Below are 14747 nucleotides of genomic sequence, written 5' to 3'. Positions count from 1 at the left end.
TATGAGGTACTTCGTATTTCTATGGATGTCAATTGAAACTGTTTAAATTGCTGTTCATCATCTTGCACAGCCATTAACACCAAGACATGTTTTTTTTTTCTATTAAAGCTTTACCACTATTATCTTACTACTTACGATTTCACAGCTTAAATTTAAGTTTTGTAACAAATGAGATCTTTGAGAATTTGTTTTAACATTTACATTTTTTATGCATACCCCTCTGTCAAAAAACCCTATGTTGCCGACGAAAATAATGTAGGATTCATCGTAATCGAACGTTATAAGCACTTTCTTTATTTGATGTACTATCTATTTTCGATACAACCGACTATATACAATCGTTTATATATTATGTAGGTATTAAAATAAGACAACTTGTCTGAATGAACTACTCTGCATATATATACGTGTACAAGTACACAGATAAAAATAGATATTGCGGGTACTTTATTAAGTTTTCGAGGTGCGAGCAGCTGAAATTAACAAACATGTTAGAGAAAACAAAGGCAATAAATATCAAGAATAAATCTGGAAAATTATGAGACCCATTTGAATTTGTTGTTAAATTGTTCATCTGAATCTCTTTTTTTATCTCTCGAAGAGATGTAATGTAAAAAACAATGAAATACACAAAAAAAACCAATTAAAATCACTCAACGCATTTCAACGAACAGAAAAACGTCCAGTGGCATATATCATAATATATCATGTTTTTTTTCTATAACCAGTTTCAAACCAATGTAGTACAGGTATTTAACTCTGGTTTTGATAGTGTTTGTTGCAGTTATACTTAAATTGTAATTGTTTTTCCATGCTGTTTATCCATATTACCGGCTTTGTTGAACTTGACTTCATTGACCTTCCGATTGTCAATTGAACACACATGTCATTTGTATATTAAGATGGGAATCGACAACACTTTGCCATACGCATGTTTTCTTTATAAATTTGCAAACTTGCTGTAAATGTACAGTTTCAGTTGCGATTGTTAATTGGTCTCCACATTCATTGGTTTATCGCGTGTATTGTTACCTTATAGTAACTTCCTAATGGAATTATTCCAATAAAGTTGATAGTTTTTTACGTCCGTATGATACTACAAAAAATGCAACCTTTTTATTTCAGTATGGTTACACTCCTTTAAACACACCTGTTAAAAATGGACACCTAAACATAGTCCAAATGCTATTAGAAAAAAGAAATAAAGATGCAAATAAAGAAAATCAACACACCTTTTTTTCTTAAAATGTCCTTAACCAAATCAGGAATATGGCAGTTGTTATCAAACGTCCGTTTCTATGTTTGTTAGCGTTTCCCTTGGTTTAATTCAATGTTCTTTTGTTGTTCTGTTGTTTACTTCTTATAGTTGATGTGATTTCCTTGGATTTATTTTACTTTGCTTAATCGAATTATGGTTATTAAACAGCGGTATACTACTGCCGTCTTTAATTAGATCCGTGAATTTTCATCCTTTCATTTTATTTCATTAAAAAAGGATGTCTAAGAAAACATCATGAGTTTTTTCTGCAAACACGGTTCTCAAATAAGTTGGTTTCGAGTATTGTTGGCTAGTATTACTTATTTTTGTATTAGACTTATTTCTATAAAGTTGGTCATATCTATACCTCCGACTATTTCTGTGATCAATGCACTTTTGTTTTCAGAAAGGCGACTCTCCCTTACATTCAGCTGTTAAACAGGGATATTTTGACACAGTCAAACTGTTATTAGAAAGAACAGATATAGATGTATACTGTGTAAATAAGGTATGTAATGATTTTCGTACCACGACTGTACACACTTAAAAAATTCCACAGTTTGATAATCTCACTACAGCTACAGTTTTTAGGATTATAAACTATAATCCTGAATAAAATCTGATAAACTACAGCTTTTCCTCATTGTATACTTTTCTCTAGAATGAGATTTGATAAACAAAAGCTTGTCCTAATTATTTGCTTTTATAAAGAATGAGATTTGATAAACTACAGCGTTTCCTGATTATATATTAGTATCTAGAATGCGATCTTATAAACATAAGCTTGTCGTGATTATATACTTTTATAAAGAATGAAATCTGATAAACTATAGCTTTTCTTGATTATATAATATTATTTAGAATGAGATATGATGAACAACAGCTTCTCCTGATTATATACTATTAACTAGAATGAGATCTGAGAAACTACAGCTTGTCCTGATTATATGCTTTTATAAAGAATGATATCTGATAAAATATAGCTTCTCCTGATGATATTCTATTATCTAGAATGAGATCTGATAAACTGCAGTTTCTCCTGATTATAAACTTTTATCTAGAATGAGATCTGATAAACTACAGCTTCTCCTGATTATATGCTTTTATAAAGAATGAGATTTGATAAAATACAGCTTTTCCTAATAAAGTAATATCTAGAAAGAGATCTCATAAACTACAGCCTGCCCTGATTATATACTTTTCTAAAGAATGAGACCTGATAAACTACAGCTTTTCCTGATTAGATACTATTTTCTAGAATGAGATCTGATAATCTACAGGTTGCGTATATTATCTTTCTAAATATTAGTTTATCAGGAAAAGCTTGCGCTTATTATATAGTATCTGACAATTATCTTGAATGTGATTGGATAAACTACAGCTTGTCCTTATACTATTTTCTAGAATGAAGTCTGATAAACTACAGCTTGACCTTTGTATATACTATCTGACTATTATCTAGATGGAGATCGGATAAACTACATCTTATCCTTATTATATACTATTATCTATTATGAGATCTGATTAAACTGCAGCTTGCCCTGATTATATACTATTATCTACATTGAGATCTGATAAACTAAATCTTGCCCTGATTATATTATAATAAATTACAGCTTGCCCTAATTATATTTTATTATCTTACATCAGATCTGATAAACTACAGTATTTTCTAATTTTATTCTTTTATCTAGAATGAGATCAGATACAGTACCGCTTGTCCTTTTTGTATACTATTATCTAGATCCTATCTAGAATGAGATCTGATAAACTACAGTTTTTCCTTTTTATAAACGATTATTTAGATATTATCTAGAATGAGCTTTGATGAACTACAGCTTTTCTTGATGATATACTTTTATCTATAACGAGATCTGATAAACTACAGCTTGTCCTGATTATATATTATTATCTAGAATGAGATCTTATAAACTACAGCTTTTTCTGATTATATACTATTTTCTAGAATGAGATCAGATACACTACAGATTGTCTTGTTTATACATTATAATCTAGAATGAGATCTGATAAACTACAGCTGCTCTGTCTTTTATACTCTTTAACAATAATACACATGATATACAGTTATGTATCTCAAAATATTTTTCCAAAAAAACTGTTGTAAAAAGAAGCATATTTTTTCTCTCATTTACTATCTACATTGTATATTGACATTGTCTAAAATACTAGTATTTTATGAGATAATATGAAAAAGTATACTTAGAACCCTATTATTTTAGGGTCATTTTTAAATCAAATAAAAAGTATGGAAAAGTTAGAAAAACTAGAAAAAAAGATTTTAAAAATGCATTCTTAAAAATAATAAATCATTTGAAAACTAAGAAACAGCAACCCCAACAGAAACTAGTAAACTGCTTTGCTATGACAGTTGTAAAAAATCTGTAACTAAGATTGACACAAGACTATTTGTATAACTATTTGCTACTTTTGCATCTATTCCTGCAGATAACGATTCTCTACGAATAATTATTGAATAGAACTACTTGATGATGACCTTTTTAGGAGTAGAATAAGATAATGCAATTGACAAATTAAAATCTGGTTAAAGTCCTCGACTAGATCATTTTAGCAAAGAGATGCTTAAGGTAGCTCAATGTCATATTAATACAATTTTACTTAATTTTTGTAATGTAGACTTTACCTCTGGTATATAACCCATTAAGTGTACAAGCAAGTTTTACCTATCCAATAATAAAAGAAAACGATGGATAAAAGCTAGAAGAATTGCTATAAACAAAAAATTGGTTTAAATAATCAAATTAATATTTAAGTACAAATTTTGAAAATTCTTGACTGATAAAAACATAATTCATGAAACTCAAATATGATTTTTTTTTACCTCAGACTATATATTTTCACAGTAATGGAAGATTAAAACAATTTTACTTCCATATTGGAAAAGAAGAATAGAATGTGTAAAGCAATATAATAGTTGAGTCTTTATTTGATAATACTGTGAAATTTGTTGATGCTAGAAGCTTGATATCTTAAAGTCTCTACATTTGATTTTTTTAAGCAAAATCAGGATAATTTTACAATCTTTACAGCTCTGAAATACATGCAAAAGAGTACAGTTTGATGATCAAAACCCTAGTTGTATTTAAGAATGTATTCATTTATATATATTTATATAATTATTATATGATTTGCATATTAGGAAAAACATTAATAAGATTGGTCGAGAGGACTACAATATTTGTTCTTGACGTTTTTTTTTTTCGATAGACGACGTTCGCCGAACTTCTTTTCGTAACCAATGTTAACAAGATGGCGTCGATTATAAAACAATCCGTATAGACGTTATTTTCACCTCGCGTTAATCGTTAAAAACATAACACATTCGTTTGAAGGATAATTACAGTTTTTGTAGTTTATATTTTATCAGATAGCAAATTTCATGGAATACATATGTTTGCGTTAACCAACAGTTTTGTTTTTGATAATACTGTGAAATTTGTTGATTCTAGAAGGCAGCTGTTTTAAAAGAACTTGATATCTTAAAGTCTCTGCATTTTATTTTTTTAAGCAAAATCAGGATAATTTGACAATCTTTACAGCCCTGAAATACATGCAAAAAAGTATAGTTTGATGATCAAAAATACTAGTTAATATTAAAGAATGCATTTATTTATATATAATTCTTATATGATTTACATATTATCAAATATATTTATATGATTGGTCGAGAGGACTCCGGTAGTTGTACTTGACGTTGTTTATTTTCGACAGACGACGTTCGTCGAACTTCTTTTCGTAACCAACGTAAACAAGATGGCGGCGATTATAAAACAATTCGGATGGACGTTGTTTCACCTCGCGTTAATCGATAACATAACACATTCGTTTGAAGGATAATTATAGTTTTTGTAGTTGATATTTTATCAGATAGAAAATTTCATGGAAAACATATGTTTGCGTTAACCAACAAATATATTCATATGCCAGGTCTATTTAAAGAAACTGATATAGAATTTACGTGTGATAGAGGTTGCGTGTGTGGAAAAATAAATTCCTTATCTCCTTATATTTTAAAGAATATAAGGATTAAACGCTTTTTTAAAGGAATTTATTGGTGTAGTTTCTTTATGCGATTAATCTTTTAAAACCAGGCAAAATTGAATATGAAGGTAACCCAGATACTTCGGATCAGTAAGCAGTTTATATATACTCTCCTGTTTATATATATGATAAAGCGTATAAAACTCGACTAATATCATTCTTCGCGCCTTAAAGATTTAAACTTTGTATCGTTAACGTTTCCTTTTACAAAACCAATAAAAAAGAACACAGGTATTCTAGTATTTTGTCTCTGTAAACTGTAGAACAGCATAGATAAATTTACTGTTTTCTATTAATAAAACAAGCCTTATCAAAATAATGTAGGCGTGTAAAATTATATAAGCAATAACCCATTAGCGAAGTACCTATATATAATAAAGGTCTATATAACTGTCCTGCGTGTTCTTTCGTTTATTTGTACTGTATTCGTGTCACGTAATGTTGTCATATTAGCGGTATTTGTAAAATTGCCTAATAAGCAGTAGGTTTGGCTGGCGATAAAACCAGGTTCAAACCACAATTTTTTCATAAACTGTCTTGTTCCAAGTCAGGAATATGACAGTTGTTATCAACTAGTCCGTTTGGTGTTTGTTTTTGTACGAGGGTAGGTAAATGCTGTACTGGAGTAAATCGGCTATTTATTCATATAAAAATCAATGAAATTTGAAATTATTTAGAATTTTTGTCTAGAAACTTTCTTACCCAGAACTTATTTTTATCATCCCTAATATCATCCAAAGTTTTTATTTCTGGTGTCTCAGAACCCCCACGTGGTACCATGGTAACGGCCAGAATTCAAAGCTGGCGTTTAAACGCGAAACTTCAAGAGCCTGGCGCACCCCAAAGAACTAGACAAATGAATGAAAATAAAGTTGTATTTGGTTCACAAAGATGTTATCTTTCCCGTAACAGCTGTTAAAAGTGCCCTTTTATAATAAAAAAATAACAGAAATGACATACAATCTAACCGTGGCCACACCAAAAGTCAACTATCTTGTCAATTTTTAAAATGTTGTATTCATTTTAAAAACAAGAAACAACAATCTTGGTATTCATGAGCTTTCTAAGAATAAATATGCCAAGTTTTCAAGAGATCAATAAATTTTAACGTGGTGTGCCAATGCGATCTTCATAGATAAATGATATTCAAGTCCTAAAGTGGCGACATTTAAACACTGAATTGAATCAGATCAATTATTCCCCTTTTTGGTTTAAAAGTGCCGGAAAAGAAATAATCGACATTTTGATAGATTTTGACTAGAAATAGACACATTATAGATATAGAATAATGTTATTTTTTTCATTTTTACTCTTGAGGTGTTAATGCATCTTAAAAAGTATCACCGTGCATACGAAGAGAAAAAAGGGGGATGCGATAACGTTATACTTTGTTTTAAAGAGCTTTCGTAACCCAATGTTCATTTCTAACTGCACATGTGTGTCATATGTGTCGATTGTAAATGAAATTATCTTGCTTACTTTCTTAAATTTATTTATCATTGGGTCTTAACGACTTTTAGATTACCAAGGTTTGGCATATAGCATACGTTTACTTTGCGTTTAGTAAGTTATAGGTTATTCATTGAAATCAACAAATTATTAATGTAAAGTTTGTCATTATCATACCTTCGTATAATACTGTGATTATTGCAACTGTTTTTAGGAGGATGATACTCTCTTACACTTAGCTGTTAAAGGTGGATATATCAACATAGTAAAATTGTTATTAGAACTAACAGATATAGATCCAAACAAAGTAAATGAGGTATGAAATGTAGTTCTAGTCAGTTTGTTAATCCGTTGTTAATTCAGCACAGACAACCATCAAATTCCAACTCCGCAGAATGTTGCTAGTAAAATATATACCCAACTTTTTTACGTACTTAAGTCTTGAAACGCGAAAAGATGTACTGAAGCAAAACAAACCAAATGTTAAGATATGAGTATCTTCCGTCTATTTACATTTAGCTTTTAAAGGGGTAGTTTTAAAGAACTAGTTGTTAAATTCTGTGTCATTTGCTGTCTTATGGAGAATTGCCTTGTTCGCAATCATACCACACCTTCTCATTTTGATAGAGATATTGTTTTTGTAGCAGGTCGTTTTCTTTGTTATTAACTTTCCATTTAGCATTTGTACAGATGTATTTAACATAATTTAAAATACACGATCCAATGTATGACACTTTTGTTTCTCCTGCTATGTTATATACACAGACATTTATGAATGGAATTTAAGAATTAGTCGATGTGGATAGTTATATGTATAAGGTATTTAGTTTTTAGTTATGTTCATATCACACACTCTCAAACTTTACGCAGCCAGACAGATAATCAATTTCGATTTTATATTTCGTCCTATGTGACTTTTACATTTTATGACGTGAAACACACAAAGCAGTGCCTGTGGTTTTTAAATTTGAGAGATGCTTATGGTTTTTTTGTTAAATATTTTTTTGTTTTGAGATTGTGACTCATAAATAAGAAAAAGAATCGATTGTCTAATATAATAGAAAATCTTGGAAATGTAACAATTCCTGCCGAATTTCACGATTTTCCCTTTATATCCTTTGTTATTTTGGTGTATGATGCTGTAAACTTCAACAGCTCGTATCTCAAAAACGAAAACGGTTACCACCTTTTTTTATTTTATTTTCCGATTTATTTTTACAAGCAGAATCTACAATGTAATGTAAAATTTTTAAAAAATCCATTGTGTAGTTTAATTCCGTACACTTCGCCTTAAAACAACACTTTGATTTGCAACTAACGTTCATACTCAAACTTATAAACAAAGAATGGAAGATGCTGTTCCTACAAAGCTGTGTCACAATTTGAATCGAAGTAACACTTTACACTTTAGCGTAAAGGAATAACAATGTGAGGTTAATCTCACACATTTCATTAACATAAATAACAACTTACATAACACGAAAATAATTTATATCGTTCGATCTTTCAGTCAAAATTTAAATTCACATACAATTGTCAAAGTAAGTGTACGTAGTTGTCTCATAATCAACATATAAGAGTTCACATTTTGGTTTTTAACATATATATACTATTAAACGAGAAGACCTCATTTTGTGTGTCGCTTCTCTTTTTTACACAATTAATTTATCATCATGCCTCTATTTCCTATAGGTACATGGCATAGTCGCATTTGTCATCCATTCATATGATTATTCAGATTGAGTTATTTTGGGAGAAAAACGAGAAAAAAAAGTCCGGATATTATTCCGACATTTGACGAAATTTTAAGTCAGACTAGACTTCCGGTTTGCGTTTTCTTTATACTTTGAACAAACATTTACTACGAATAAAGAGTATTTTCTATCTGATATCATTTTCAAGTTAACTATCCATGGCGGTCACAGAGTTTATTAATTGAGAGAGTCTGTATACTATGTCAATGACCGCTGGCCCGTGGACCGATTAGTAAAGTGAGAATTGAAAGTTAGTAAAAAACAAATACATTTTATTTATAAAATGTTATAGCAATGAATGTACATACTATACAGATAAGCGCTAAAATTATCCATGTGTTATTAAAATTAATAGTAACCAAAGGTGAATTTATGGGGAAAAAAGGAGGAGCCGGGCTAGAAAAAACAACTGTCATGTCCCAATGTACCTATGACTTTTGATACCTTTTCTGAAATTCACTAAATCTTTGCGTTTTCTTTATACTTTGAACAAACATTTACTACGAATAAAGAGTATTTTCTATCTGATATCATTTTCAAGTTAACTATCCATGGCGGTCACAGAGTTTATTAATTGAGAGAGTCTATATAATATATCAATGACCGCTGGCCCATGGATCGATTAGTAAAGTGAGAATTGAAAGTTAGTAAAAAACAAATAATTTTTATTTATAAAATGTTATAGTAATGAATGTACATACTATAAAGATAAGCGCTAAAATTATCCATGTGTTATTAAAATTAATAGTAACCAAAGGTGAATTTTTGGGGAAAAAAGGAGTAGCCGGGCTAGAAAAACAACTGTCATGTCCAAATGTACCTAATAGATGACTTTTGATACCTTTTCTGAAATTCACTAAATCTTTTACAAAAAAATATTGAATTCAATAAAAGAAGATGTGGTATGTTTGCCAAAGAGACAGCTCTCCACAAGAGACAAAAATGACACTGAAATTAACAACTATAGGTCACCGTACGGCCCTCAACAATGAGCAAAGCCCAAACCCATAGTCAGCTATAAAAGGCTCAAAAGGACAATGTAAAACAATTCAAACGAGAAAACTAACGGCCTTATTTATATGTACAAAATATGAACGAAAAACAAATATGCAATTTATAGTAATGAATGTACATAATATACATTTAAGCGCTAAAATTATCTATGTGTTATTAAAATTAATAGAAAACAAAAAAGGGGGATTTTTTGGAAAAAAAGGATAAACTGGGCTAAAAAACAAGTGTCCTGTCCCAAGGTACCTTTGACTTTTGATACCTTTTCTGAAATTCTCCAGTCATTAATCTTTTACAAAATTTCATTGATTACAATAAAAGAAGATTTAGTAGGATTGCCAAAGAGACAGTTCTCCACAAGAGACAAAAATGACACAGAAATTAACAACTATAGGTCACCGTACGGTCTTCAACAATTATCAAAGATCATACCGCATAGTCAGCTATAAAAGGCCCCGAAATTACAGTGTAAAACAATTCAATGAGAAAACTAACGGCCTAATTTATGTTCAAAATATGAACGAAAAACAAATTATTGTATAAAACAAACGACAACCACTATTTACAGGCTCCTGACTTGCATGTTCATAATATACTAAATATATGTTTACACTGTAATTAGTAGAAAACAAAAACAAAATGGGAATTTTTGAAATAAAGAAGAAGGATAAAAAAAGATATTTTCCTGTCAGAAAGTACCTATTCCTGAAATTCTCAAGTCATTAAATCTTCCTATGTAACACTTTAATACTTTCAACGACGCTCTGAATGCCCGCGATTTCGCGGGTGTGTTCTAGTATTAAGTAATGATTTTCACTGATTTAGAATCTTAATAATTTTAAAGAAAGATAACAACTCTTATGTGAAAATACAACTTCACCTGTATATGTGATATACATTTTCTAACTTGTTCAGTATTAAAGAGCATTCAGTTGCTACTCAGATTTTGTAAAACGTGTCCGATGAGTGTTGACAAACCAGGGGTATGTCAAAGAACGTGTCGTCCTTTTTTTTTTAAATACGTTCATCAGAAGGCACCAAGAGCTTGTTGATAAATATTCCGTTTCAACTTCACAATATATTACAAAATGGTCTTGATGTATAGTTTCTGGGTACTGCGATGTTTATCATCTTCAAAACGTGTTATAATATTCTTTTATTTGTCTTAATGAATAAGACTTTTACTGTGTAGTCTGATTGACGTGGCTCTGTTCTTATACATCCTGTCATAGTGTTATTGTTCTATAATAATTTTTGTATTATCTTCAATTTTTGTTGATATGCTTTGTCTATATGTTTTCTTGTGTTACTCTGTTACATATGACGTGACTCTGTACTTTTTTTTATCCCGTCATTGTGTTATTGTGCCGTAGTAAAAGTTTTTTTTACATATTTGTTTGTTTTGATAGGAGTTAAGATAATAAAACAATCTTGACTGCTGTACCCCTGTTGGAACATTTTTACCTGTTATATATGTTTGTTTTGTTCGCTTAAAGTTTTTGAGCGAGGTACATGATAAGACCCCTTTAAATCCACAATTTTCTACATAATAAATATAAGGGGTTTTGATTTTGACATTTGATGAGGAACATTTCTTGTTTTGAATTTTCCTCACAGACACTAGTAGCACGATTTCAGTCTGAAACGGTCATTTTGGTCTGATCGCATCTTGATTGACTGGATTTACCGCTAGAGAAATTCGTCAAGATATTTAAGGTCGTTCAGTCGTCGTTCAGATCGATAGCCTCACCAGGTAAATCAGTTCGTTAAGGCATGTCAAGACGGAAAAGACTGAACCGTCTAGCGGCTTGTTTAGATCCGTTAAGAGCGTGTCAGACCAAAACAGACCATGGATACAAAATTACGTTCAAAATTTTCAGACCCTGTTTAGATCGTTCAGTATACCGGTTTGATACCACGAGTTGCGCCCCTTCTACTCGATAATGAATTTTAGATTAATATGTATATATGTATTTTAATATTAGAATTTGAAGTATATTTTGCCAGATTATTTAATAAAAAAGATTAAATCTTCTGTTGATTCTTTATTTCTTTTCTTGTTCTGTTGAGGAACAAATAAATTATTCGTCTATACATGTTGTTTATTTTTTAATATAAAATGTTAGTTTATATAAATATATATTGAAAATAAATTAAATGCAAGGGCGTATGTTAATTGTATACACTCCAATATGTATGCCATAAATTTAACCTTAAGATGTTGTGAACACCGGTGAAATAGTTTTTCGTATTTGAATATTAGTAACGGAAAATCCTTAACGTAACCTAAAAAAAGTTACTTCAGGAGATGTGGTATGATTGCCAATGGGACAATCCACAGAAATGCAGCGGAGGCAAATTAACACATGCATATTTTTGTTTTATGTATATGACAGTTGCTTTAATTCGTTGTCTGTTGATTAATCCTAGTTTACCGTATGTTTATTTTTTTTTCGTGCGAGTTACTCTATTAAACTTGGAAAAAAATATTCCCGACATCCGGAAATTCGAAAAAGACTTTCCGGATTCCGAAAGCTGATCATAATACTGCAGTCAGTCTCTGTCGGGACGGTGTTAAAGTATCACCGTATACAAATTTTCATTCGAACAATGTTTCCTTCTAATATTTATTTTCTAATCTATATAATATATATACAGTACTTAGTATAAATATAAATATATATATATATATATATATATATATATATATATATATATATATATATATATATATGGCGTTAATTTAAAAAACAAAATCTGTTTTGGTTAAAATGGTCGAGTTCAATGGCACGTGCTAGTAATCAACCGGGTCAACAGGTAACAAAATCATTGATCCATAACGTAAGAAAGTACATACCTATTTTATTACTCTCATCATCATTCTTAATTAAAAGGTGCCGTAGGGCTAAACGTTAATAAAGAATTAATTAATGTGTGTATACACGTATTAGTGATGTCTGACCGTAAGTTTTAATATACATGCTTGGTTTTTTTTTTATTGAGGAAAATAACGAATTTGAATCTATTATACGTTAAAGGTTCTTACAATATCATATATGTCTAAACACTATAGTACCCAAAGACCATGCAAAATATTTGAGCGCCGCATGGAAACCCATTAAAACATGTGCTGTTTCGAAAGGTTGTTTAGTATTCACAGGAAACTTTTCGCTTCTCTACTTATATAGTTTAGAGAGTGTGTCAGTTATATAAAGTAGTGTGTATTTGTATTCTATTTATTTGGCTAATTGTATCATTATAATATACATTTTGTATTTCACAACTATAGTATACTATAAGTTGTAGTGTGATTGATTGTTGTTTAAAGTCCAGTGGCAAATACTTCATGCATATTCAGGACCAGCTGTAAGTTTATGACATATATGGTCTCACCGGTGTGGTTTTCACGTGTTATAATAGATAAAAAGAATAATTAAGTTTTGAAATATCGAAACATAAATAAAGGAGGCAAGCTAAAAAGCGCATGGATAACCCGCACTTATCAGTTCTTTTCTCTTTTTGTCTAAAAAAATAATGTTTTTTTGTTCGATTTTTTTTTATATGTTTATATAATTTACTATAACTGTGGTGTATACGTGCTGTCAGACGAAAGATAAATATGTGCCTTCTAAAAGTCTTCTTTAATGGATTGTTTGCTTTCGCATTGACGTTTAACACACAACTTTCATTACTTTCTGTGATGTATGTAGAAATTCAAACGTATTGGAGAATGAAGGATTCAAATCCAAGCTTTGAATTAAAATGGTAATTAAATAGCCCGGCACTCAAATAAAAGAACAAGTGTAAGTGTTGGAATGACCTATACAATATATATATCAACATGTGCATTGCCGGAGAATTAAAGTTTGATTTTACTTTAGTAACTAGACAAAATTGCAGAGAGGCAGCCCAATCTTTTCTCCTTTTTGTTACGAGTACAAATAAACTGATCTTAGTTATTTCGTACAGCATTTCCTTAAAGCTTTAAATAATAAAATCGCGCGTGATTATCTAACAAATACTCACAGTGCAGTGTACTGCTTTCGAGACAAATTACGTCAAATTATAGAGCAGTTTAATGGCTCCAACTCAAAATTTTAACCATTCTATGTTTGGGGTCGGGTCTACCATTTAGTTTGAAAGCCCTTTTTATTGTGATGATTGGGAATTTGCATTAAGCCGTTGGTGACGTGCCGAGTGGCACACGCTGATTGAAAAGTCTTTTTACTTCACAATTACTATATCTATTGATACCATTAATATGAGTTATATACTAATATTCTCTTTTATCCTGGCATGTTCTTTGGGGCCTTAAAAGGTCGGTTTTTTTTAGAGTCCTGTGTGCTTAAACTTTCTTCTTAGTGCACTAAGAAATCCTTTGCGGTATATACACAACGGACGCGTTGGTCTTAGTCACTACTTTACCTTAGATTTGTCACCTTAATTTTCACATGTATAATAAACAAGGTATTAAATAAAACTGGAAATCAACATCAATTCTAGAAAACCTCCATTTCTTCTTACCTCTTAATTTCATGGTGTTAGTTCAATTATTTTTTAATTTGATGTAATTACCTTTTTTTTCGGTTTAGTTGGTTTTTTTCATATTCAACTTATTAATTATGTTTTACATACATATTGTGCATTATAACTTACCTTAGGAAATAAATTGCAAAACATGATAGTATGGCTAAACCTTTTCATGATTTGTAAACATGAAAACTTAGAAACTAAGCTTACTCCATGCATGCATGGACGAAGGTAACTAACGTTAACTTAGTCCATGCATGCATGGCCTAACACAACAGACTTAGTCCATGCATGCATGCACTAAGGCAACTAACCCTAACTTAGTCCATGCTTGCATGGACTAACACAACAGACTTAGTCCATGCATGCATGGACGAAGGCAACCAAGGCTAACTTAGTCCATGCTTGCATGGACGAAGGCAACTAAAATTAACTTTTTTAAAGTTTAAAAAATTTATAAATGCAAAATAATTCCAAAAAATCAAATTTTTCAAAAATTAAAAAAAAAATTAAATATTTAAAAAAAAAATTCTTTTAAAATTTAATTCTTATAAAAATAAATGAAAAAAACATGAAAAATTTACAAAATTATTTTTTTCCAAAATGCTGAAAAAAGTTAAAATTTCATATTTTTTTTTCAAAATTAAACAAAAAGAAGAAAAAAA

The sequence above is a fragment of the Mytilus galloprovincialis genome, chromosome 5 (genome assembly GCF_965363235.1).
Source record: "Mytilus galloprovincialis chromosome 5, xbMytGall1.hap1.1, whole genome shotgun sequence".
NCBI classification, from domain to species: domain Eukaryota; kingdom Metazoa; phylum Mollusca; class Bivalvia; order Mytilida; family Mytilidae; genus Mytilus; species Mytilus galloprovincialis.
Note: the sequence above shows the minus strand (reverse complement) of the source record.